General features: G+C 51.5%; 2 pseudogenes across 2 annotated transcripts in view; both read left to right on the top strand.

Annotated features, from left to right (window-relative positions):
- LOC308353314 (spermatogenesis-associated protein 31D3-like) overlaps nucleotides 1–7,612 on the top strand; it is a 28,053-nt pseudogene extending 20,441 nt beyond the window's left edge. Inside the window, exon 2 of the transcript in view lies at nucleotides 6,465–7,612. The product of the transcript in view is annotated as a spermatogenesis-associated protein 31D3-like (transcript). The remainder of the gene's footprint in view (nucleotides 1–6,464) is intronic.
- Nucleotides 7,613–7,627: 15 nt separating this feature from the next.
- LOC308353313 (spermatogenesis-associated protein 31D3-like) lies at nucleotides 7,628–23,669 on the top strand (annotated as a pseudogene). Its single transcript has 2 exons — nucleotides 7,628–7,634; nucleotides 22,522–23,669. The product of its transcript is annotated as a spermatogenesis-associated protein 31D3-like (transcript).
- Nucleotides 23,670–23,683: the final 14 nt, after the last annotated feature.

Genomic DNA, 23,683 nt, shown 5'->3' with positions numbered 1-23,683 from the left:
TGAAAATGCCCTGAATATACATTTAAGCAGAGAGTCTGGGGAAAACAATGAGGGTCAGTTGCCTGGGACTGTGCAGAATTCGTGGGATACTATGGGGCAGACATCAGTACTTTCTGAGAAACCCCAGACTGAAATAAACCAGAGAAGTTGGCCAGCATCAGAGGTTGAGGACTACTCCCTGAGTACCTTGCAGGAGCTTCCCTTTGTTGAACCTAGTGCAGCACAGAAGCTGGAAGACCATGTTTAAAGATTTTGTAAGAGGGGGACTTGGGGCCTTCCCCCTAGGGTCCAGGAAATCATAGAGGTCTTTTAATTGAAGAGTCCACATTCCATTCTAGCCTTTCCGCCTCAACCAGCGTGAGTTCTGGGGCAACCTGGAAACCTGGAGGTTTCAAACGGTAAACCTGGCAAGCTTGAAATCTCTCCTTGGAGACAAAGCAGGAACAGCAAGTTCACCCCCCAACCCCGTTCGTCCTCTCCCTGCCACCTTAATTTTGGGCAAGGAAGAACAGAGAATTCTGAGGCAATCACCCTCTAATATCAACCATCAGTTGGCAGAGGATGTTCCGAAAACTAAGGACGGCAGCCGTACTCTGACACCTGTCAGACATGACACGGTAGGAAACAGACGGCCCCCAAGGAAGCCTACAAGTCGAGGTGCATTCAGACGTGAGCCAAAGGGTAAGAGTGAAAATTCCGGAGCTAGAAGGCATAAAGAACAAGGCATAAAGATGAAGAATCCTGGACCAAGACATTCAGGGCCAAGGAAATCCATACACATCAATCACAACCTAGCATCTTGACAACCCACAAGCCAGTTAGCTCCCCAATTATAAAGGGGAATAAGCTTCAAGTCAAAACCACCATCCCACCAAGCATACCAATTCCGCAAGATCCTAACACATGGAATCTTACAGAACCACTCTTGCTTGAGTTCTTGCTTAAGCTTTAACGGGACAGGACAGGGAGCGTAGCCAGGCCCAAGCCCAATGCATTGGCCTGCCCCCTGCCACAGATTGTTTGACTTACAAGGCCTCACGGACTCGTGCCCAGGGTGTCTCCAGTGGGGACACGAGAGCTTCCCAGGTGCTACGTGTCCATCCAGAGGACACAGGAATTACTATGGAACAACAGCAGAGCCCTGGGTCCCTAAGCATGTCTTAAGGAAGTGCCAGAATAAGAATCCCCCACCGGCTGCAAAGACCATGAGGCCTCCGGGTTCCAAGGCACAAGAGCATCGTGGAGGGGATGCAGGACTAGGAACATCCCACCCGAGAACAGACAGCTTCCCTACGGAACATGTGGCATTGAAGAAGAGGTTCCCTACCCAGGATGCAGTACTGAAGGTAAACCTGGGAACAGAGCCTTCCCAGACCCTATCACGGAAGGGTCAGCTGCCTCCTGAAAGCCTTTCTCAGAAGGGTCAGCCTCCTTCGAAAGAAAGCCTTTTCAGTTAAAAAAAAAAAAAAAAAAGAAAAAAAAAAGAAAAAAAGAGGGTTTGGTTTTGTTTGTCTGTTTGTTTGTTTGTTTGTTTGTTTTGCAATGGCTTGCTTACTCTTGGAATAAAAGGCAAAATGTACGAAAACTCCCAGGAGAAGCGCAGTTCCCTATTCTCTGTGGAAAGCAAGGGCCTGCTTAAAGGTAGAGCTGCGTTTACTGGGGTGCCCGAAGCTCAGAAAATAACGACAGCTGTTGGGAAGTTCCAGGAGGAGAGAACGGGGAGTCTGCGTGCAATTAGGCAGCACCTGCCCTCAGCAGCCCATTCCCTCCCCAACCAAGTTTGGGAAAACTCAGCAGAAAGCACAAGTGCAGGCCCAGGCACAGCCTGTCCTGGGGTATCCTTTCAACTACAGGGTTCCCGCCCTCAAGGAGTCAAATACCAGGTCCTGCCAGCAAGAAGCTGTCTTTGCTGGCCAAGGCCTTCCTGGAAGTAACAGACAGCTCAGAAACAAGGACAGACAGCCCCAGAAAGTTGGGGCACTTAAGGACCAGCTACCGCATCAGAGGCATCCCCTCTCCATGCCCCACGGGGAGCCCGCGTCCCACCCGAAGGCCACCTGCGGGCATCAGGCTGCCCAGTGGCTTCCAGCCACTCTCACGACTGCTGAAGGCACAGTGTGCAGAAATGTGTTTCGTACTAATTAGACAGAAAACTTCTCCGGAAATTCCCGTGAGAGGGTTTTGGGGGGCATTTCCTACCCCGAAATAATCCCCTTGTGAGGAATAAATATTTCTCTAATAACGGGTTGTCTGTTCTGTGTACTGTCTTGGGAGCATGGGTTTGGGGTAACTCCGTTCAGCTGTCTGTCCAGACAGAGAGTGTCTCTAAATACCATCGTCTCTCTGGACCCTACCCTTTCCCAAGAGGTCAGCCCCTTAACGGAGTCGTCCCAGACGGTGCATCCCACTGAGACCTTTGCTCATCATCACACACCACCAAGCCGCTCAGCTTCACCGCCACCGGACTGCAATTTGTCTGTGACTCAATCTAAACCGATTTCCATCTCCAGGAAGCCTGTTCCAGAGAGCTCACGCCCAGAGAGCCCTGGTGGGTTGTCTACTTATGTCCCATCAATCACAGGCATTGGCCCCTCCAGCTTGTCAATTTTAGATCTCCCTCAGTGGCAAACTCATGCCAAAGACTTCTTCCCTTCAACCCTGGCTCCATGTGATTCCCATCAAGCCCTGCATTCTTCAGAGGCGTCTTCCAGGGGAGACCCTGCAGCCAACCTTGTAGAGCCTGGTAACCTCTCACTTCTCAGGCCTGATGCGCTGGCGCTTCTAGAGAAGCAAGTCCAAAAGAGGTGTGGCTTCCTCAGGTGGAAGGAAACAAAGGGTTCTTTTCCAAGGCAAACAATTGCCGATAAGCGTGATTGGGCATCCTCCCTTCCTTTCTGGAGCAGCAAAGACCAGTCAAAGGAGCTGCCTAAGCATCAGCAGCGCCCATATCCTACAACCTTGGAGGAGGGCCATTGACAGCACACCCCCATCCAGCTCTTCCGGGGTCTCCAAACTCCTCCTAGTGAGTCCTTCTTCCCTGCTGCCGATGCCTCACATAACATCTCGAATGCCTCCCAGAGCAGGAATCCCCAGTAGTTCCCCATCCACTTCCTCCATCCTTGTCTGAGAACCCGCCTCAACTCCTGCCTCAAACCCAGCCCCAACCCAACCCATGTGTCCAGCCCCAGGCCCTCCTTCAATCCCCACTCCCAATCCTGCCATCTGGTCCTCTACCCGACATTAAGATCGGTCGAGTGTGTTTTCACAGACGTCAGAATGAATCCCAGAGACTCACGTCAACTGAAAGGCACCATCTGGAATGGGACCTGTTGCACAAGGTGCAGGAACGTGTGTGGGGTTTGCCCACTGTAGTCCAGAGATCCCACTAGGATGATTGTCCTTCAGCTCCTAACCATTCTCCCAAACCCTGTGCCGCCAAGGCCCAAGTTGTCATCTCGGCCCCTCCCAGGCCCATGCTGCTATCTCTATCCCTCATGCACAGTTTCCTCTCAGTGAGGAGATTCAGGAAAAAAACTAGAGAGTCCCCTTGGAAAGAGGATCATCCAACACCGGTGGGGCCTGGCCCCCAGGACCTAGGAGTCTCTCGCAATGATGAGCGGTCCCGGGACTCTTCCACAGCTACCTCAGTCTCGGGGCTATCGTGGACGCTCAGGGAACTCTAAAAAGAGGGAGGTCAAATTGAGTGTCTCTAAAAGTGGCTATGTGGGGGACCCAGAAATGCTTCAGCTAGAGTGCAGTGGCCTGGCAAAGTACAAAGATGACCTGGAGAAGGATAGCAATGATTTGGGGAAGGACGAAAATCTAGAGAAGGAAAAGGAAGGCCTGAAGAAGGATCAGGGACATATTCCAGAGAATGGCCCAAAAGATTATCTGTTGAGTGACCCAGTTAACTCTTCAGATAATGAAATGGGGTATGTGTCTGAGAAAGAACTTAGGAGCCCATCAGTGAAAACCGCCATGGTGGCTGTGGAGACTACGGTCAGAGACAACTTGAAAATGCCCTGAATATACATTTAAGCAGAGAGTCTGGGGAAAACAATGAGGGTCAGTTGCCTGGGACTGTGCAGAATTCGTGGGATACTATGGGGCAGACATCACTACTTTCTGAGAAACCCCAGACTGAAATAAACCAGAGAAGTTGGCCAGCATCAGAGGTTGAGGACTACTCCCTGAGTACCTTGCAGGAGCTTCCCTTTGTTGAACCTAGTGCAGCACAGAAGCTGGAAGACCATGTTTAAAGATTTTGTAAGAGGGGGACTTGGGGCCTTCCCCCTAGGGTCCAGGAAATCATAGAGGTCTTTTAATTGAAGAGTCCACATTCCATTCTAGCCTTTCCGCCTCAACCAGCGTGAGTTCTGGGGCAACCTGGAAACCTGGAGGCTTCAAACGGTAAACCTGGCAAGCTTGAAATCTCTCCTTGGAGACAAAGCAGGAACAGCAAGTTCACCCCCCAACCCCGTTCGTCCTCTCCCTGCCACCTTAATTTTGGGCAAGGAAGAACAGAGAATTCTGAGGCAATCACCCTCTAATATCAACCATCAGTTGGCAGAGGATGTTCCGAAAACTAAGGACGGCAGCCGTACTCTGACACCTGTCAGACATGACACGGTAGGAAACAGACGGCCCCCAAGGAAGCCTACAAGTCGAGGTGCATTCAGACGTGAGCCAAAGGGTAAGAGTGAAAATTCCGGAGCTAGAAGGCATAAAGAACAAGGCATAAAGATGAAGAATCCTGGACCAAGACATTCAGGGCCAAGGAAATCCATACACATCAATCACAACCTAGCATCTTGACAACCCACAAGCCAGTTAGCTCCCCAATTATAAAGGGGAATAAGCTTCAAGTCAAAACCACCATCCCACCAAGCATACCAATTCCGCAAGATCCTAACACATGGAATCTTACAGAACCACTCTTGCTTGAGTTCTTGCTTAAGCTTTAACGGGACAGGACAGGGAGCGTAGCCAGGCCCAAGCCCAATGCATTGGCCTGCCCCCTGCCACAGATTGTTTGACTTACAAGGCCTCACGGACTCGTGCCCAGGGTGTCTCCAGTGGGGACACGAGAGCTTCCCAGGTGCTACGTGTCCATCCAGAGGACACAGGAATTACTATGGAACAACAGCAGAGCCCTGGGTCCCTAAGCATGTCTTAAGGAAGTGCCAGAATAAGAATCCCCCACCGGCTGCAAAGACCATGAGGCCTCCGGGTTCCAAGGCACAAGAGCATCGTGGAGGGGATGCAGGACTAGGAACATCCCACCCGAGAACAGACAGCTTCCCTACGGAACATGTGGCATTGAAGAAGAGGTTCCCTACCCAGGATGCAGTACTGAAGGTAAACCTGGGAACAGAGCCTTCCCAGACCCTATCACGGAAGGGTCAGCTGCCTCCTGAAAGCCTTTCTCAGAAGGGTCAGCCTCCTTCGAAAGAAAGCCTTTTCAGTTAAAAAAAAAAAAAAAAAGAAAAAAAAAAGAAAAAAAGAGGGTTTGGTTTTGTTTGTCTGTTTGTTTGTTTGTTTGTTTGTTTGTTTTGCAATGGCTTGCTTACTCTTGGAATAAAAGGCAAAATGTACGAAAACTCCCAGGAGAAGCGCAGTTCCCTATTCTCTGTGGAAAGCAAGGGCCTGCTTAAAGGTAGAGCTGCGTTTACTGGGGTGCCCGAAGCTCAGAAAATAACGACAGCTGTTGGGAAGTTCCAGGAGGAGAGAACGGGGAGTCTGCGTGCAATTAGGCAGCACCTGCCCTCAGCAGCCCATTCCCTCCCCAACCAAGTTTGGGAAAACTCAGCAGAAAGCACAAGTGCAGGCCCAGGCACAGCCTGTCCTGGGGTATCCTTTCAACTACAGGGTTCCCGCCCTCAAGGAGTCAAATACCAGGTCCTGCCAGCAAGAAGCTGTCTTTGCTGGCCAAGGCCTTCCTGGAAGTAACAGACAGCTCAGAAACAAGGACAGACAGCCCCAGAAAGTTGGGGCACTTAAGGACCAGCTACCGCATCAGAGGCATCCCCTCTCCATGCCCCACGGGGAGCCCGCGTCCCACCCGAAGGCCACCTGCGGGCATCAGGCTGCCCAGTGGCTTCCAGCCACTCTCACGACTGCTGAAGGCACAGTGTGCAGAAATGTGTTTCGTACTAATTAGACAGAAAACTTCTCCGGAAATTCCCGTGAGAGGGTTTTGGGGGGCATTTCCTACCCCGAAATAATCCCCTTGTGAGGAATAAATATTTCTCTAATAACGGGTTGTCTGTTCTGTGTACTGTCTTGGGAGCATGGGTTTGGGGTAACTCCGTTCAGCTGTCTGTCCAGACAGAGAGTGTCTCTAAATACCATCGTCTCTCTGGACCCTACCCTTTCCCAAGAGGTCAGCCCCTTAACGGAGTCGTCCCAGACGGTGCATCCCACTGAGACCTTTGCTCATCATCACACACCACCAAGCCGCTCAGCTTCACCGCCACTGGACTGCAATTTGTCTGTGACTCAATCTAAACCGATTTCCATCTCCAGGAAGCCTGTTCCAGAGAGCTCACGCCCAGAGAGCCCTGGTGGGTTGTCTACTTATGTCCCATCAATCACAGGCATTGGCCCCTCCAGCTTGTCAATTTTAGATCTCCCTCAGTGGCAAACTCATGCCAAAGACTTCTTCCCTTCAACCCTGGCTCCATGTGATTCCCATCAAGCCCTGCATTCTTCAGAGGCGTCTTCCAGGGGAGACCCTGCAGCCAACCTTGTAGAGCCTGGTAACCTCTCACTTCTCAGGCCTGATGCGCTGGCGCTTCTAGAGAAGCAAGTCCAAAAGAGGTGTGGCTTCCTCAGGTGGAAGGAAACAAAGGGTTCTTTTCCAAGGCAAACAATTGCCGATAAGCGTGATTGGGCATCCTCCCTTCCTTTCTGGAGCAGCAAAGACCAGTCAAAGGAGCTGCCTAAGCATCAGCAGCGCCCATATCCTACAACCTTGGAGGAGGGCCATTGACAGCACACCCCCATCCAGCTCTTCCGGGGTCTCCAAACTCCTCCTAGTGAGTCCTTCTTCCCTGCTGCCGATGCCTCACATAACATCTCGAATGCCTCCCAGAGCAGGAATCCCCAGTAGTTCCCCATCCACTTCCTCCATCCTTGTCTGAGAACCCGCCTCAACTCCTGCCTCAAACCCAGCCCCAACCCAACCCATGTGTCCAGCCCCAGGCCCTCCTTCAATCCCCACTCCCAATCCTGCCATCTGGTCCTCTACCCGACATTAAGATCGGTCGAGTGTGTTTTCACAGACGTCAGAATGAATCCCAGAGACTCACGTCAACTGAAAGGCACCATCTGGAATGGGACCTGTTGCACAAGGTGCAGGAACGTGTGTGGGGTTTGCCCACTGTAGTCCAGAGATCCCACTAGGATGATTGTCCTTCAGCTCCTAACCATTCTCCCAAACCCTGTGCCGCCAAGGCCCAAGTTGTCATCTCGGCCCCTCCCAGGCCCATGCTGCTATCTCTATCCCTCATGCACAGTTTCCTCTCAGTGAGGAGATTCAGGAAAAAAACTAGAGAGTCCCCTTGGAAAGAGGATCATCCAACACCGGTGGGGCCTGGCCCCCAGGACCTAGGAGTCTCTCGCAATGATGAGCGGTCCCGGGACTCTTCCACAGCTACCTCAGTCTCGGGGCTATCGTGGACGCTCAGGGAACTCTAAAAAGAGGGAGGTCAAATTGAGTGTCTCTAAAAGTGGCTATGTGGGGGACCCAGAAATGCTTCAGCTAGAGTGCAGTGGCCTGGCAAAGTACAAAGATGACCTGGAGAAGGATAGCAATGATTTGGGGAAGGACGAAAATCTAGAGAAGGAAAAGGAAGGCCTGAAGAAGGATCAGGGACATATTCCAGAGAATGGCCCAAAAGATTATCTGTTGAGTGACCCAGTTAACTCTTCAGATAATGAAATGGGGTATGTGTCTGAGAAAGAACTTAGGAGCCCATCAGTGAAAACCGCCATGGTGGCTGTGGAGACTACGGTCAGAGACAACTTGAAAATGCCCTGAATATACATTTAAGCAGAGAGTCTGGGGAAAACAATGAGGGTCAGTTGCCTGGGACTGTGCAGAATTCGTGGGATACTATGGGGCAGACATCACTACTTTCTGAGAAACCCCAGACTGAAATAAACCAGAGAAGTTGGCCAGCATCAGAGGTTGAGGACTACTCCCTGAGTACCTTGCAGGAGCTTCCCTTTGTTGAACCTAGTGCAGCACAGAAGCTGGAAGACCATGTTTAAAGATTTTGTAAGAGGGGGACTTGGGGCCTTCCCCCTAGGGTCCAGGAAATCATAGAGGTCTTTTAATTGAAGAGTCCACATTCCATTCTAGCCTTTCCGCCTCAACCAGCGTGAGTTCTGGGGCAACCTGGAAACCTGGAGGCTTCAAACGGTAAACCTGGCAAGCTTGAAATCTCTCCTTGGAGACAAAGCAGGAACAGCAAGTTCACCCCCCAACCCCGTTCGTCCTCTCCCTGCCACCTTAATTTTGGGCAAGGAAGAACAGAGAATTCTGAGGCAATCACCCTCTAATATCAACCATCAGTTGGCAGAGGATGTTCCGAAAACTAAGGACGGCAGCCGTACTCTGACACCTGTCAGACATGACACGGTAGGAAACAGACGGCCCCCAAGGAAGCCTACAAGTCGAGGTGCATTCAGACGTGAGCCAAAGGGTAAGAGTGAAAATTCCGGAGCTAGAAGGCATAAAGAACAAGGCATAAAGATGAAGAATCCTGGACCAAGACATTCAGGGCCAAGGAAATCCATACACATCAATCACAACCTAGCATCTTGACAACCCACAAGCCAGTTAGCTCCCCAATTATAAAGGGGAATAAGCTTCAAGTCAAAACCACCATCCCACCAAGCATACCAATTCCGCAAGATCCTAACACATGGAATCTTACAGAACCACTCTTGCTTGAGTTCTTGCTTAAGCTTTAACGGGACAGGACAGGGAGCGTAGCCAGGCCCAAGCCCAATGCATTGGCCTGCCCCCTGCCACAGATTGTTTGACTTACAAGGCCTCACGGACTCGTGCCCAGGGTGTCTCCAGTGGGGACACGAGAGCTTCCCAGGTGCTACGTGTCCATCCAGAGGACACAGGAATTACTATGGAACAACAGCAGAGCCCTGGGTCCCTAAGCATGTCTTAAGGAAGTGCCAGAATAAGAATCCCCCACCGGCTGCAAAGACCATGAGGCCTCCGGGTTCCAAGGCACAAGAGCATCGTGGAGGGGATGCAGGACTAGGAACATCCCACCCGAGAACAGACAGCTTCCCTACGGAACATGTGGCATTGAAGAAGAGGTTCCCTACCCAGGATGCAGTACTGAAGGTAAACCTGGGAACAGAGCCTTCCCAGACCCTATCACGGAAGGGTCAGCTGCCTCCTGAAAGCCTTTCTCAGAAGGGTCAGCCTCCTTCGAAAGAAAGCCTTTTCAGTTAAAAAAAAAAAAAAAAGAAAAAAAAAAGAAAAAAAGAGGGTTTGGTTTTGTTTGTCTGTTTGTTTGTTTGTTTGTTTGTTTGTTTTGCAATGGCTTGCTTACTCTTGGAATAAAAGGCAAAATGTACGAAAACTCCCAGGAGAAGCGCAGTTCCCTATTCTCTGTGGAAAGCAAGGGCCTGCTTAAAGGTAGAGCTGCGTTTACTGGGGTGCCCGAAGCTCAGAAAATAACGACAGCTGTTGGGAAGTTCCAGGAGGAGAGAACGGGGAGTCTGCGTGCAATTAGGCAGCACCTGCCCTCAGCAGCCCATTCCCTCCCCAACCAAGTTTGGGAAAACTCAGCAGAAAGCACAAGTGCAGGCCCAGGCACAGCCTGTCCTGGGGTATCCTTTCAACTACAGGGTTCCCGCCCTCAAGGAGTCAAATACCAGGTCCTGCCAGCAAGAAGCTGTCTTTGCTGGCCAAGGCCTTCCTGGAAGTAACAGACAGCTCAGAAACAAGGACAGACAGCCCCAGAAAGTTGGGGCACTTAAGGACCAGCTACCGCATCAGAGGCATCCCCTCTCCATGCCCCACGGGGAGCCCGCGTCCCACCCGAAGGCCACCTGCGGGCATCAGGCTGCCCAGTGGCTTCCAGCCACTCTCACGACTGCTGAAGGCACAGTGTGCAGAAATGTGTTTCGTACTAATTAGACAGAAAACTTCTCCGGAAATTCCCGTGAGAGGGTTTTGGGGGGCATTTCCTACCCCGAAATAATCCCCTTGTGAGGAATAAATATTTCTCTAATAACGGGTTGTCTGTTCTGTGTACTGTCTTGGGAGCATGGGTTTGGGGTAACTCCGTTCAGCTGTCTGTCCAGACAGAGAGTGTCTCTAAATACCATCGTCTCTCTGGACCCTACCCTTTCCCAAGAGGTCAGCCCCTTAACGGAGTCGTCCCAGACGGTGCATCCCACTGAGACCTTTGCTCATCATCACACACCACCAAGCCGCTCAGCTTCACCGCCACCGGACTGCAATTTGTCTGTGACTCAATCTAAACCGATTTCCATCTCCAGGAAGCCTGTTCCAGAGAGCTCACGCCCAGAGAGCCCTGGTGGGTTGTCTACTTATGTCCCATCAATCACAGGCATTGGCCCCTCCAGCTTGTCAATTTTAGATCTCCCTCAGTGGCAAACTCATGCCAAAGACTTCTTCCCTTCAACCCTGGCTCCATGTGATTCCCATCAAGCCCTGCATTCTTCAGAGGCGTCTTCCAGGGGAGACCCTGCAGCCAACCTTGTAGAGCCTGGTAACCTCTCACTTCTCAGGCCTGATGCGCTGGCGCTTCTAGAGAAGCAAGTCCAAAAGAGGTGTGGCTTCCTCAGGTGGAAGGAAACAAAGGGTTCTTTTCCAAGGCAAACAATTGCCGATAAGCGTGATTGGGCATCCTCCCTTCCTTTCTGGAGCAGCAAAGACCAGTCAAAGGAGCTGCCTAAGCATCAGCAGCGCCCATATCCTACAACCTTGGAGGAGGGCCATTGACAGCACACCCCCATCCAGCTCTTCCGGGGTCTCCAAACTCCTCCTAGTGAGTCCTTCTTCCCTGCTGCCGATGCCTCACATAACATCTCGAATGCCTCCCAGAGCAGGAATCCCCAGTAGTTCCCCATCCACTTCCTCCATCCTTGTCTGAGAACCCGCCTCAACTCCTGCCTCAAACCCAGCCCCAACCCAACCCATGTGTCCAGCCCCAGGCCCTCCTTCAATCCCCACTCCCAATCCTGCCATCTGGTCCTCTACCCGACATTAAGATCGGTCGAGTGTGTTTTCACAGACGTCAGAATGAATCCCAGAGACTCACGTCAACTGAAAGGCACCATCTGGAATGGGACCTGTTGCACAAGGTGCAGGAACGTGTGTGGGGTTTGCCCACTGTAGTCCAGAGATCCCACTAGGATGATTGTCCTTCAGCTCCTAACCATTCTCCCAAACCCTGTGCCGCCAAGGCCCAAGTTGTCATCTCGGCCCCTCCCAGGCCCATGCTGCTATCTCTATCCCTCATGCACAGTTTCCTCTCAGTGAGGAGATTCAGGAAAAAAACTAGAGAGTCCCCTTGGAAAGAGGATCATCCAACACCGGTGGGGCCTGGCCCCCAGGACCTAGGAGTCTCTCGCAATGATGAGCGGTCCCGGGACTCTTCCACAGCTACCTCAGTCTCGGGGCTATCGTGGACGCTCAGGGAACTCTAAAAAGAGGGAGGTCAAATTGAGTGTCTCTAAAAGTGGCTATGTGGGGGACCCAGAAATGCTTCAGCTAGAGTGCAGTGGCCTGGCAAAGTACAAAGATGACCTGGAGAAGGATAGCAATGATTTGGGGAAGGACGAAAATCTAGAGAAGGAAAAGGAAGGCCTGAAGAAGGATCAGGGACATATTCCAGAGAATGGCCCAAAAGATTATCTGTTGAGTGACCCAGTTAACTCTTCAGATAATGAAATGGGGTATGTGTCTGAGAAAGAACTTAGGAGCCCATCAGTGAAAACCGCCATGGTGGCTGTGGAGACTACGGTCAGAGACAACTTGAAAATGCCCTGAATATACATTTAAGCAGAGAGTCTGGGGAAAACAATGAGGGTCAGTTGCCTGGGACTGTGCAGAATTCGTGGGATACTATGGGGCAGACATCACTACTTTCTGAGAAACCCCAGACTGAAATAAACCAGAGAAGTTGGCCAGCATCAGAGGTTGAGGACTACTCCCTGAGTACCTTGCAGGAGCTTCCCTTTGTTGAACCTAGTGCAGCACAGAAGCTGGAAGACCATGTTTAAAGATTTTGTAAGAGGGGGACTTGGGGCCTTCCCCCTAGGGTCCAGGAAATCATAGAGGTCTTTTAATTGAAGAGTCCACATTCCATTCTAGCCTTTCCGCCTCAACCAGCGTGAGTTCTGGGGCAACCTGGAAACCTGGAGGCTTCAAACGGTAAACCTGGCAAGCTTGAAATCTCTCCTTGGAGACAAAGCAGGAACAGCAAGTTCACCCCCCAACCCCGTTCGTCCTCTCCCTGCCACCTTAATTTTGGGCAAGGAAGAACAGAGAATTCTGAGGCAATCACCCTCTAATATCAACCATCAGTTGGCAGAGGATGTTCCGAAAACTAAGGACGGCAGCCGTACTCTGACACCTGTCAGACATGACACGGTAGGAAACAGACGGCCCCCAAGGAAGCCTACAAGTCGAGGTGCATTCAGACGTGAGCCAAAGGGTAAGAGTGAAAATTCCGGAGCTAGAAGGCATAAAGAACAAGGCATAAAGATGAAGAATCCTGGACCAAGACATTCAGGGCCAAGGAAATCCATACACATCAATCACAACCTAGCATCTTGACAACCCACAAGCCAGTTAGCTCCCCAATTATAAAGGGGAATAAGCTTCAAGTCAAAACCACCATCCCACCAAGCATACCAATTCCGCAAGATCCTAACACATGGAATCTTACAGAACCACTCTTGCTTGAGTTCTTGCTTAAGCTTTAACGGGACAGGACAGGGAGCGTAGCCAGGCCCAAGCCCAATGCATTGGCCTGCCCCCTGCCACAGATTGTTTGACTTACAAGGCCTCACGGACTCGTGCCCAGGGTGTCTCCAGTGGGGACACGAGAGCTTCCCAGGTGCTACGTGTCCATCCAGAGGACACAGGAATTACTATGGAACAACAGCAGAGCCCTGGGTCCCTAAGCATGTCTTAAGGAAGTGCCAGAATAAGAATCCCCCACCGGCTGCAAAGACCATGAGGCCTCCGGGTTCCAAGGCACAAGAGCATCGTGGAGGGGATGCAGGACTAGGAACATCCCACCCGAGAACAGACAGCTTCCCTACGGAACATGTGGCATTGAAGAAGAGGTTCCCTACCCAGGATGCAGTACTGAAGGTAAACCTGGGAACAGAGCCTTCCCAGACCCTATCACGGAAGGGTCAGCTGCCTCCTGAAAGCCTTTCTCAGAAGGGTCAGCCTCCTTCGAAAGAAAGCCTTTTCAGTTAAAAAAAAAAAAAAAAAGAAAAAAAAAAGAAAAAAAGAGGGTTTGGTTTTGTTTGTCTGTTTGTTTGTTTGTTTGTTTGTTTGTTTTGCAATGGCTTGCTTACTCTTGGAATAAAAGGCAAAATGTACGAAAACTCCCAGGAGAAGCGCAGTTCCCTATTCTCTGTGGAAAGCAAGGGCCTGCTTAAAGGTAGAGCTGCGTTTACTGGGGTGCCCGAAGCTCAGAAAATAACGACAGCTGTTGGGAAGTTCCAGGAGGAGAGAACGGGGAGTCTGCGTGCAATTAGGCAGCACCTGCCCTCAGCAGCCCATTCCCTCCCCAACCAAGTTTGGGAAAACTCAGCAGAAAGCACAAGTGCAGGCCCAGGCACAGCCTGTCCTGGGGTATCCTTTCAACTACAGGGTTCCCGCCCTCAAGGAGTCAAATACCAGGTCCTGCCAGCAAGAAGCTGTCTTTGCTGGCCAAGGCCTTCCTGGAAGTAACAGACAGCTCAGAAACAAGGACAGACAGCCCCAGAAAGTTGGGGCACTTAAGGACCAGCTACCGCATCAGAGGCATCCCCTCTCCATGCCCCACGGGGAGCCCGCGTCCCACCCGAAGGCCACCTGCGGGCATCAGGCTGCCCAGTGGCTTCCAGCCACTCTCACGACTGCTGAAGGCACAGTGTGCAGAAATGTGTTTCGTACTAATTAGACAGAAAACTTCTCCGGAAATTCCCGTGAGAGGGTTTTGGGGGGCATTTCCTACCCCGAAATAATCCCCTTGTGAGGAATAAATATTTCTCTAATAACGGGTTGTCTGTTCTGTGTACTGTCTTGGGAGCATGGGTTTGGGGTAACTCCGTTCAGCTGTCTGTCCAGACAGAGAGTGTCTCTAAATACCATCGTCTCTCTGGACCCTACCCTTTCCCAAGAGGTCAGCCCCTTAACGGAGTCGTCCCAGACGGTGCATCCCACTGAGACCTTTGCTCATCATCACACACCACCAAGCCGCTCAGCTTCACCGCCACTGGACTGCAATTTGTCTGTGACTCAATCTAAACCGATTTCCATCTCCAGGAAGCCTGTTCCAGAGAGCTCACGCCCAGAGAGCCCTGGTGGGTTGTCTACTTATGTCCCATCAATCACAGGCATTGGCCCCTCCAGCTTGTCAATTTTAGATCTCCCTCAGTGGCAAACTCATGCCAAAGACTTCTTCCCTTCAACCCTGGCTCCATGTGATTCCCATCAAGCCCTGCATTCTTCAGAGGCGTCTTCCAGGGGAGACCCTGCAGCCAACCTTGTAGAGCCTGGTAACCTCTCACTTCTCAGGCCTGATGCGCTGGCGCTTCTAGAGAAGCAAGTCCAAAAGAGGTGTGGCTTCCTCAGGTGGAAGGAAACAAAGGGTTCTTTTCCAAGGCAAACAATTGCCGATAAGCGTGATTGGGCATCCTCCCTTCCTTTCTGGAGCAGCAAAGACCAGTCAAAGGAGCTGCCTAAGCATCAGCAGCGCCCATATCCTACAACCTTGGAGGAGGGCCATTGACAGCACACCCCCATCCAGCTCTTCCGGGGTCTCCAAACTCCTCCTAGTGAGTCCTTCTTCCCTGCTGCCGATGCCTCACATAACATCTCGAATGCCTCCCAGAGCAGGAATCCCCAGTAGTTCCCCATCCACTTCCTCCATCCTTGTCTGAGAACCCGCCTCAACTCCTGCCTCAAACCCAGCCCCAACCCAACCCATGTGTCCAGCCCCAGGCCCTCCTTCAATCCCCACTCCCAATCCTGCCATCTGGTCCTCTACCCGACATTAAGATCGGTCGAGTGTGTTTTCACAGACGTCAGAATGAATCCCAGAGACTCACGTCAACTGAAAGGCACCATCTGGAATGGGACCTGTTGCACAAGGTGCAGGAACGTGTGTGGGGTTTGCCCACTGTAGTCCAGAGATCCCACTAGGATGATTGTCCTTCAGCTCCTAACCATTCTCCCAAACCCTGTGCCGCCAAGGCCCAAGTTGTCATCTCGGCCCCTCCCAGGCCCATGCTGCTATCTCTATCCCTCATGCACAGTTTCCTCTCAGTGAGGAGATTCAGGAAAAAAACTAGAGAGTCCCCTTGGAAAGAGGATCATCCAACACCGGTGGGGCCTGGCCCCCAGGACCTAGGAGTCTCTCGCAATGATGAGCGGTCCCGGGACTCTTCCACAGCTACCTGAGTCTCGGGGCTATCGTGGACGCTCAGGGAACTCTAAAAAGAGGGAGGTCAAATTGAGTGTCTCTAAAAGTGGCTATGTGGGGGACCCAGAAATGCTTCAGCTAGAGTGCAGTGGCCTGGCAAAGTACAAAGATGACCTGGAGAAGGATAGCAATGATTTGGGGAAGGACGAAAATCTAGAGAAGGAAAAGGAAGGCCTGAAGAAGGATCAGGGACATATTCCAGAGAATGGCCCAAAAGATTATCTGTTGAGTGACCCAGTTAACTCTTCAGATAATGAAATGGGGTATGTGTCTGAGAAAGAACTTAGGAGCCCATCAGTGAAAACCGCCATGGTGGCTGTGGAGACTACGGTCAGAGACAACTTGAAAATGCCCTGAATATACATTTAAGCAGAGAGTCTGGGGAAAACAATGAGGGTCAGTTGCCTGGGACTGTGCAGAATTCGTGGGATACTATGGGGCAGACATCACTACTTTCTGAGAAACCCCAGACTGAAATAAACCAGAGAAGTTGGCCAGCATCAGAGGTTGAGGACTACTCCCTGAGTACCTTGCAGGAGCTTCCCTTTGTTGAACCTAGTGCAGCACAGAAGCTGGAAGACCATGTTTAAAGATTTTGTAAGAGGGGGACTTGGGGCCTTCCCCCTAGGGTCCAGGAAATCATAGAGGTCTTTTAATTGAAGAGTCCACATTCCATTCTAGCCTTTCCGCCTCAACCAGCGTGAGTTCTGGGGCAACCTGGAAACCTGGAGGCTTCAAACGGTAAACCTGGCAAGCTTGAAATCTCTCCTTGGAGACAAAGCAGGAACAGCAAGTTCACCCCCCAACCCCGTTCGTCCTCTCCCTGCCACCTTAATTTTGGGCAAGGAAGAACAGAGAATTCTGAGGCAATCACCCTCTAATATCAACCATCAGTTGGCAGAGGATGTTCCGAAAACTAAGGACGGCAGCCGTACTCTGACACCTGTCAGACATGACACGGTAGGAAACAGACGGCCCCCAAGGAAGCCTACAAGTCGAGGTGCATTCAGACGTGAGCCAAAGGGTAAGAGTGAAAATTCCGGAGCTAGAAGGCATAAAGAACAAGGCATAAAGATGAAGAATCCTGGACCAAGACATTCAGGGCCAAGGAAATCCATACACATCAATCACAACCTAGCATCTTGACAACCCACAAGCCAGTTAGCTCCCCAATTATAAAGGGGAATAAGCTTCAAGTCAAAACCACCATCCCACCAAGCATACCAATTCCGCAAGATCCTAACACATGGAATCTTACAGAACCACTCTTGCTTGAGTTCTTGCTTAAGCTTTAACGGGACAGGACAGGGAGCGTAGCCAGGCCCAAGCCCAATGCATTGGCCTGCCCCCTGCCACAGATTGTTTGACTTACAAGGCCTCACGGACTCGTGCCCAGGGTGTCTCCAGTGGGGACACGAGAGCTTCCCAGGTGCTACGTGTCCATCCAGAGGACACAGGAATTACTATGGAACAACAGCAGAGCCCTGGGTCCCTAAGCATGTCTTAAGGAAGTGCCAGAATAAGAATCCCCCACCGGCTGCAAAGACCATGAGGCCTCCGGGTTCCAAGGCACAAGAGCATCGTGGAGGGGATGCAGGACTAGGAACATCCCACCCGAGAACAGACAGCTTCCCTACGGAACATGTGGCATTGAAGAAGAGGTTCCCTACCCAGGATGCAGTACTGAAGGTAAACCTGGGAACAGAGCCTTCCCAGACCCTATCACGGAAGGGTCAGCTGCCTCCTGAAAGCCTTTCTCAGAAGGGTCAGCCTCCTTCGAAAGAAAGCCTTTTCAGTTAAAAAAAAAAAAAAAAGAAAAAAAAAAGAAAAAAAGAGGGTTTGGTTTTGTTTGTCTGTTTGTTTGTTTGTTTGTTTGTTTGTTTTGCAATGGCTTGCTTACTCTTGGAATAAAAGGCAAAATGTACGAAAACTCCCAGGAGAAGCGCAGTTCCCTATTCTCTGTGGAAAGCAAGGGCCTGCTTAAAGGTAGAGCTGCGTTTACTGGGGTGCCCGAAGCTCAGAAAATAACGACAGCTGTTGGGAAGTTCCAGGAGGAGAGAACGGGGAGTCTGCGTGCAATTAGGCAGCACCTGCCCTCAGCAGCCCATTCCCTCCCCAACCAAGTTTGGGAAAACTCAGCAGAAAGCACAAGTGCAGGCCCAGGCACAGCCTGTCCTGGGGTATCCTTTCAACTACAGGGTTCCCGCCCTCAAGGAGTCAAATACCAGGTCCTGCCAGCAAGAAGCTGTCTTTGCTGGCCAAGGCCTTCCTGGAAGTAACAGACAGCTCAGAAACAAGGACAGACAGCCCCAGAAAGTTGGGGCACTTAAGGACCAGCTACCGCATCAGAGGCATCCCCTCTCCATGCCCCACGGGGAGCCCGCGTCCCACCCGAAGGCCACCTGCGGGCATCAGGCTGCCCAGTGGCTTCCAGCCACTCTCACGACTGCTGAAGGCACAGTGTGCAGAAATGTGTTTCGTACTAATTAGACAGAAAACTTCTCCAGAAATTCCCGTGAGAGGGTTTTGGGGGGCATTTCCTACCCCGAAATAATCCCCTTGTGAGGAATAAATATTTCTCTAATAACGGGTTGTCTGTTCTGTGTACTGTCTTGGGAGCATGGGTTTGGGGTAACTCCGTTCAGCTGTCTGTCCAGACAGAGAGTGTCTCTAAATACCATCGTCTCTCTGGACCCTACCCTTTCCCAAGAGGTCAGCCCCTTAACGGAGTCGTCCCAGACGGTGCATCCCACTGAGACCTTTGCTCATCATCACACACCACCAAGCCGCTCAGCTTCACCGCCACCGGACTGCAATTTGTCTGTGACTCAATCTAAACCGATTTCCATCTCCAGGAAGCCTGTTCCAGAGAGCTCACGCCCAGAGAGCCCTGGTGGGTTGTCTACTTATGTCCCATCAATCACAGGCATTGGCCCCTCCAGCTTGTCAATTTTAGATCTCCCTCAGTGGCAAACTCATGCCAAAGACTTCTTCCCTTCAACCCTGGCTCCATGTGATTCCCATCAAGCCCTGCATTCTTCAGAGGCGTCTTCCAGGGGAGACCCTGCAGCCAACCTTGTAGAGCCTGGTAACCTCTCACTTCTCAGGCCTGATGCGCTGGCGCTTCTAGAGAAGCAAGTCCAAAAGAGGTGTGGCTTCCTCAGGTGGAAGGAAACAAAGGGTTCTTTTCCAAGGCAAACAATTGCCGATAAGCGTGATTGGGCATCCTCCCTTCCTTTCTGGAGCAGCAAAGACCAGTCAAAGGAGCTGCCTATGCATCAGCAGTGCCCATATCCTACAACCTTGGAGGAGGGCCATTGACAGCACACCCCCATCCAGCTCTTCCGGGGTCTCCAAACTCCTCCTAGTGAGTCCTTCTTCCCTGCTGCCGATGCCTCACATAACATCTCGAATGCCTCCCAGAGCAGGAATCCCCAGTAGTTCCCCATCCACTTCCTCCATCCTTGTCTGAGAACCCGCCTCAACTCCTGCCTCAAACCCAGCCCCAACCCAACCCATGTGTCCAGCCCCAGGCCCTCCTTCAATCCCCACTCCCAATCCTGCCATCTGGTCCTCTACCCGACATTAAGATCGGTCGAGTGTGTTTTCACAGACGTCAGAATGAATCCCAGAGACTCACGTCAACTGAAAGGCACCATCTGGAATGGGACCTGTTGCACAAGGTGCAGGAACGTGTGTGGGGTTTGCCCACTGTAGTCCAGAGATCCCACTAGGATGATTGTCCTTCAGCTCCTAACCATTCTCCCAAACCCTGTGCCGCCAAGGCCCAAGTTGTCATCTCGGCCCCTCCCAGGCCCATGCTGCTATCTCTATCCCTCATGCACAGTTTCCTCTCAGTGAGGAGATTCAGGAAAAAAACTAGAGAGTCCCCTTGGAAAGAGGATCATCCAACACCGGTGGGGCCTGGCCCCCAGGACCTAGGAGTCTCTCGCAATGATGAGCGGTCCCGGGACTCTTCCACAGCTACCTCAGTCTCGGGGCTATCGTGGACGCTCAGGGAACTCTAAAAAGAGGGAGGTCAAATTGAGTGTCTCTAAAAGTGGCTATGTGGGGGACCCAGAAATGCTTCAGCTAGAGTGCAGTGGCCTGGCAAAGTACAAAGATGACCTGGAGAAGGATAGCAATGATTTGGGGAAGGACGAAAATCTAGAGAAGGAAAAGGAAGGCCTGAAGAAGGATCAGGGACATATTCCAGAGAATGGCCCAAAAGATTATCTGTTGAGTGACCCAGTTAACTCTTCAGATAATGAAATGGGGTATGTGTCTGAGAAAGAACTTAGGAGCCCATCAGTGAAAACCGCCATGGTGGCTGTGGAGACTACGGTCAGAGACAACTTGAAAATGCCCTGAATATACATTTAAGCAGAGAGTCTGGGGAAAACAATGAGGGTCAGTTGCCTGGGACTGTGCAGAATTCGTGGGATACTATGGGGCAGACATCACTACTTTCTGAGAAACCCCAGACTGAAATAAACCAGAGAAGTTGGCCAGCATCAGAGGTTGAGGACTACTCCCTGAGTACCTTGCAGGAGCTTCCCTTTGTTGAACCTAGTGCAGCACAGAAGCTGGAAGACCATGTTTAAAGATTTTGTAAGAGGGGGACTTGGGGCCTTCCCCCTAGGGTCCAGGAAATCATAGAGGTCTTTTAATTGAAGAGTCCACATTCCATTCTAGCCTTTCCGCCTCAACCAGCGTGAGTTCTGGGGCAACCTGGAAACCTGGAGGCTTCAAACGGTAAACCTGGCAAGCTTGAAATCTCTCCTTGGAGACAAAGCAGGAACAGCAAGTTCACCCCCCAACCCCGTTCGTCCTCTCCCTGCCACCTTAATTTTGGGCAAGGAAGAACAGAGAATTCTGAGGCAATCACCCTCTAATATCAACCATCAGTTGGCAGAGGATGTTCCGAAAACTAAGGACGGCAGCCGTACTCTGACACCTGTCAGACATGACACGGTAGGAAACAGACGGCCCCCAAGGAAGCCTACAAGTCGAGGTGCATTCAGACGTGAGCCAAAGGGTAAGAGTGAAAATTCCGGAGCTAGAAGGCATAAAGAACAAGGCATAAAGATGAAGAATCCTGGACCAAGACATTCAGGGCCAAGGAAATCCATACACATCAATCACAACCTAGCATCTTGACAACCCACAAGCCAGTTAGCTCCCCAATTATAAAGGGGAATAAGCTTCAAGTCAAAACCACCATCCCACCAAGCATACCAATTCCGCAAGATCCTAACACATGGAATCTTACAGAACCACTCTTGCTTGAGTTCTTGCTTAAGCTTTAACGGGACAGGACAGGGAGCGTAGCCAGGCCCAAGCCCAATGCATTGGCCTGCCCCCTGCCACAGATTGTTTGACTTACAAGGCCTCACGGACTCGTGCCCAGGGTGTCTCCAGTGGGGACACGAGAGCTTCCCAGGTGCTACGTGTCCATCCAGAGGACACAGGAATTACTATGGAACAACAGCAGAGCCCTGGGTCCCTAAGCATGTCTTAAGGAAGTGCCAGAATAAGAATCCCCCACCGGCTGCAAAGACCATGAGGCCTCCGGGTTCCAAGGCACAAGAGCATCGTGGAGGGGATGCAGGACTAGGAACATCCCACCCGAGAACAGACAGCTTCCCTACGGAACATGTGGCATTGAAGAAGAGGTTCCCTACCCAGGATGCAGTACTGAAGGTAAACCTGGGAACAGAGCCTTCCCAGACCCTATCACGGAAGGGTCAGCTGCCTCCTGAAAGCCTTTCTCAGAAGGGTCAGCCTCCTTCGAAAGAAAGCCTTTTCAGTTAAAAAAAAAAAAAAAAGAAAAAAAAAAGAAAAAAAGAGGGTTTGGTTTTGTTTGTCTGTTTGTTTGTTTGTTTGTTTGTTTGTTTTGCAATGGCTTGCTTACTCTTGGAATAAAAGGCAAAATGTACGAAAACTCCCAGGAGAAGCGCAGTTCCCTATTCTCTGTGGAAAGCAAGGGCCTGCTTAAAGGTAGAGCTGCGTTTACTGGGGTGCCCGAAGCTCAGAAAATAACGACAGCTGTTGGGAAGTTCCAGGAGGAGAGAACGGGGAGTCTGCGTGCAATTAGGCAGCACCTGCCCTCAGCAGCCCATTCCCTCCCCAACCAAGTTTGGGAAAACTCAGCAGAAAGCACAAGTGCAGGCCCAGGCACAGCCTGTCCTGGGGTATCCTTTCAACTACAGGGTTCCCGCCCTCAAGGAGTCAAATACCAGGTCCTGCCAGCAAGAAGCTGTCTTTGCTGGCCAAGGCCTTCCTGGAAGTAACAGACAGCTCAGAAACAAGGACAGACAGCCCCAGAAAGTTGGGGCACTTAAGGACCAGCTACCGCATCAGAGGCATCCCCTCTCCATGCCCCACGGGGAGCCCGCGTCCCACCCGAAGGCCACCTGCGGGCATCAGGCTGCCCAGTGGCTTCCAGCCACTCTCACGACTGCTGAAGGCACAGTGTGCAGAAATGTGTTTCGTACTAATTAGACAGAAAACTTCTCCGGAAATTCCCGTGAGAGGGTTTTGGGGGGCATTTCCTACCCCGAAATAATCCCCTTGTGAGGAATAAATATTTCTCTAATAACGGGTTGTCTGTTCTGTGTACTGTCTTGGGAGCATGGGTTTGGGGTAACTCCGTTCAGCTGTCTGTCCAGACAGAGAGTGTCTCTAAATACCATCGTCTCTCTGGACCCTACCCTTTCCCAAGAGGTCAGCCCCTTAACGGAGTCGTCCCAGACGGTGCATCCCACTGAGACCTTTGCTCATCATCACACACCACCAAGCCGCTCAGCTTCACCGCCACTGGACTGCAATTTGTCTGTGACTCAATCTAAACCGATTTCCATCTCCAGGAAGCCTGTTCCAGAGAGCTCACGCCCAGAGAGCCCTGGTGGGTTGTCTACTTATGTCCCATCAATCACAGGCATTGGCCCCTCCAGCTTGTCAATTTTAGATCTCCCTCAGTGGCAAACTCATGCCAAAGACTTCTTCCCTTCAACCCTGGCTCCATGTGATTCCCATCAAGCCCTGCATTCTTCAGAGGCGTCTTCCAGGGGAGACCCTGCAGCCAACCTTGTAGAGCCTGGTAACCTCTCACTTCTCAGGCCTGATGCGCTGGCGCTTCTAGAGAAGCAAGTCCAAAAGAGGTGTGGCTTCCTCAGGTGGAAGGAAACAAAGGGTTCTTTTCCAAGGCAAACAATTGCCGATAAGCGTGATTGGGCATCCTCCCTTCCTTTCTGGAGCAGCAAAGACCAGTCAAAGGAGCTGCCTAAGCATCAGCAGCGCCCATATCCTACAACCTTGGAGGAGGGCCATTGACAGCACACCCCCATCCAGCTCTTCCGGGGTCTCCAAACTCCTCCTAGTGAGTCCTTCTTCCCTGCTGCCGATGCCTCACATAACATCTCGAATGCCTCCCAGAGCAGGAATCCCCAGTAGTTCCCCATCCACTTCCTCCATCCTTGTCTGAGAACCCGCCTCAACTCCTGCCTCAAACCCAGCCCCAACCCAACCCATGTGTCCAGCCCCAGGCCCTCCTTCAATCCCCACTCCCAATCCTGCCATCTGGTCCTCTACCCGACATTAAGATCGGTCGAGTGTGTTTTCACAGACGTCAGAATGAATCCCAGAGACTCACGTCAACTGAAAGGCACCATCTGGAATGGGACCTGTTGCACAAGGTGCAGGAACGTGTGTGGGGTTTGCCCACTGTAGTCCAGAGATCCCACTAGGATGATTGTCCTTCAGCTCCTAACCATTCTCCCAAACCCTGTGCCGCCAAGGCCCAAGTTGTCATCTCGGCCCCTCCCAGGCCCATGCTGCTATCTCTATCCCTCATGCACAGTTTCCTCTCAGTGAGGAGATTCAGGAAAAAAACTAGAGAGTCCCCTTGGAAAGAGGATCATCCAACACCGGTGGGGCCTGGCCCCCAGGACCTAGGAGTCTCTCGCAAT

The sequence above is a fragment of the Martes martes genome (assembly GCF_963455335.1).
Source record: "Martes martes genome assembly, chromosome: 12".
In the NCBI taxonomy this organism is placed as follows: domain Eukaryota; kingdom Metazoa; phylum Chordata; class Mammalia; order Carnivora; family Mustelidae; genus Martes; species Martes martes.
This window is presented reverse-complemented; position numbering and strand designations above follow the sequence as displayed.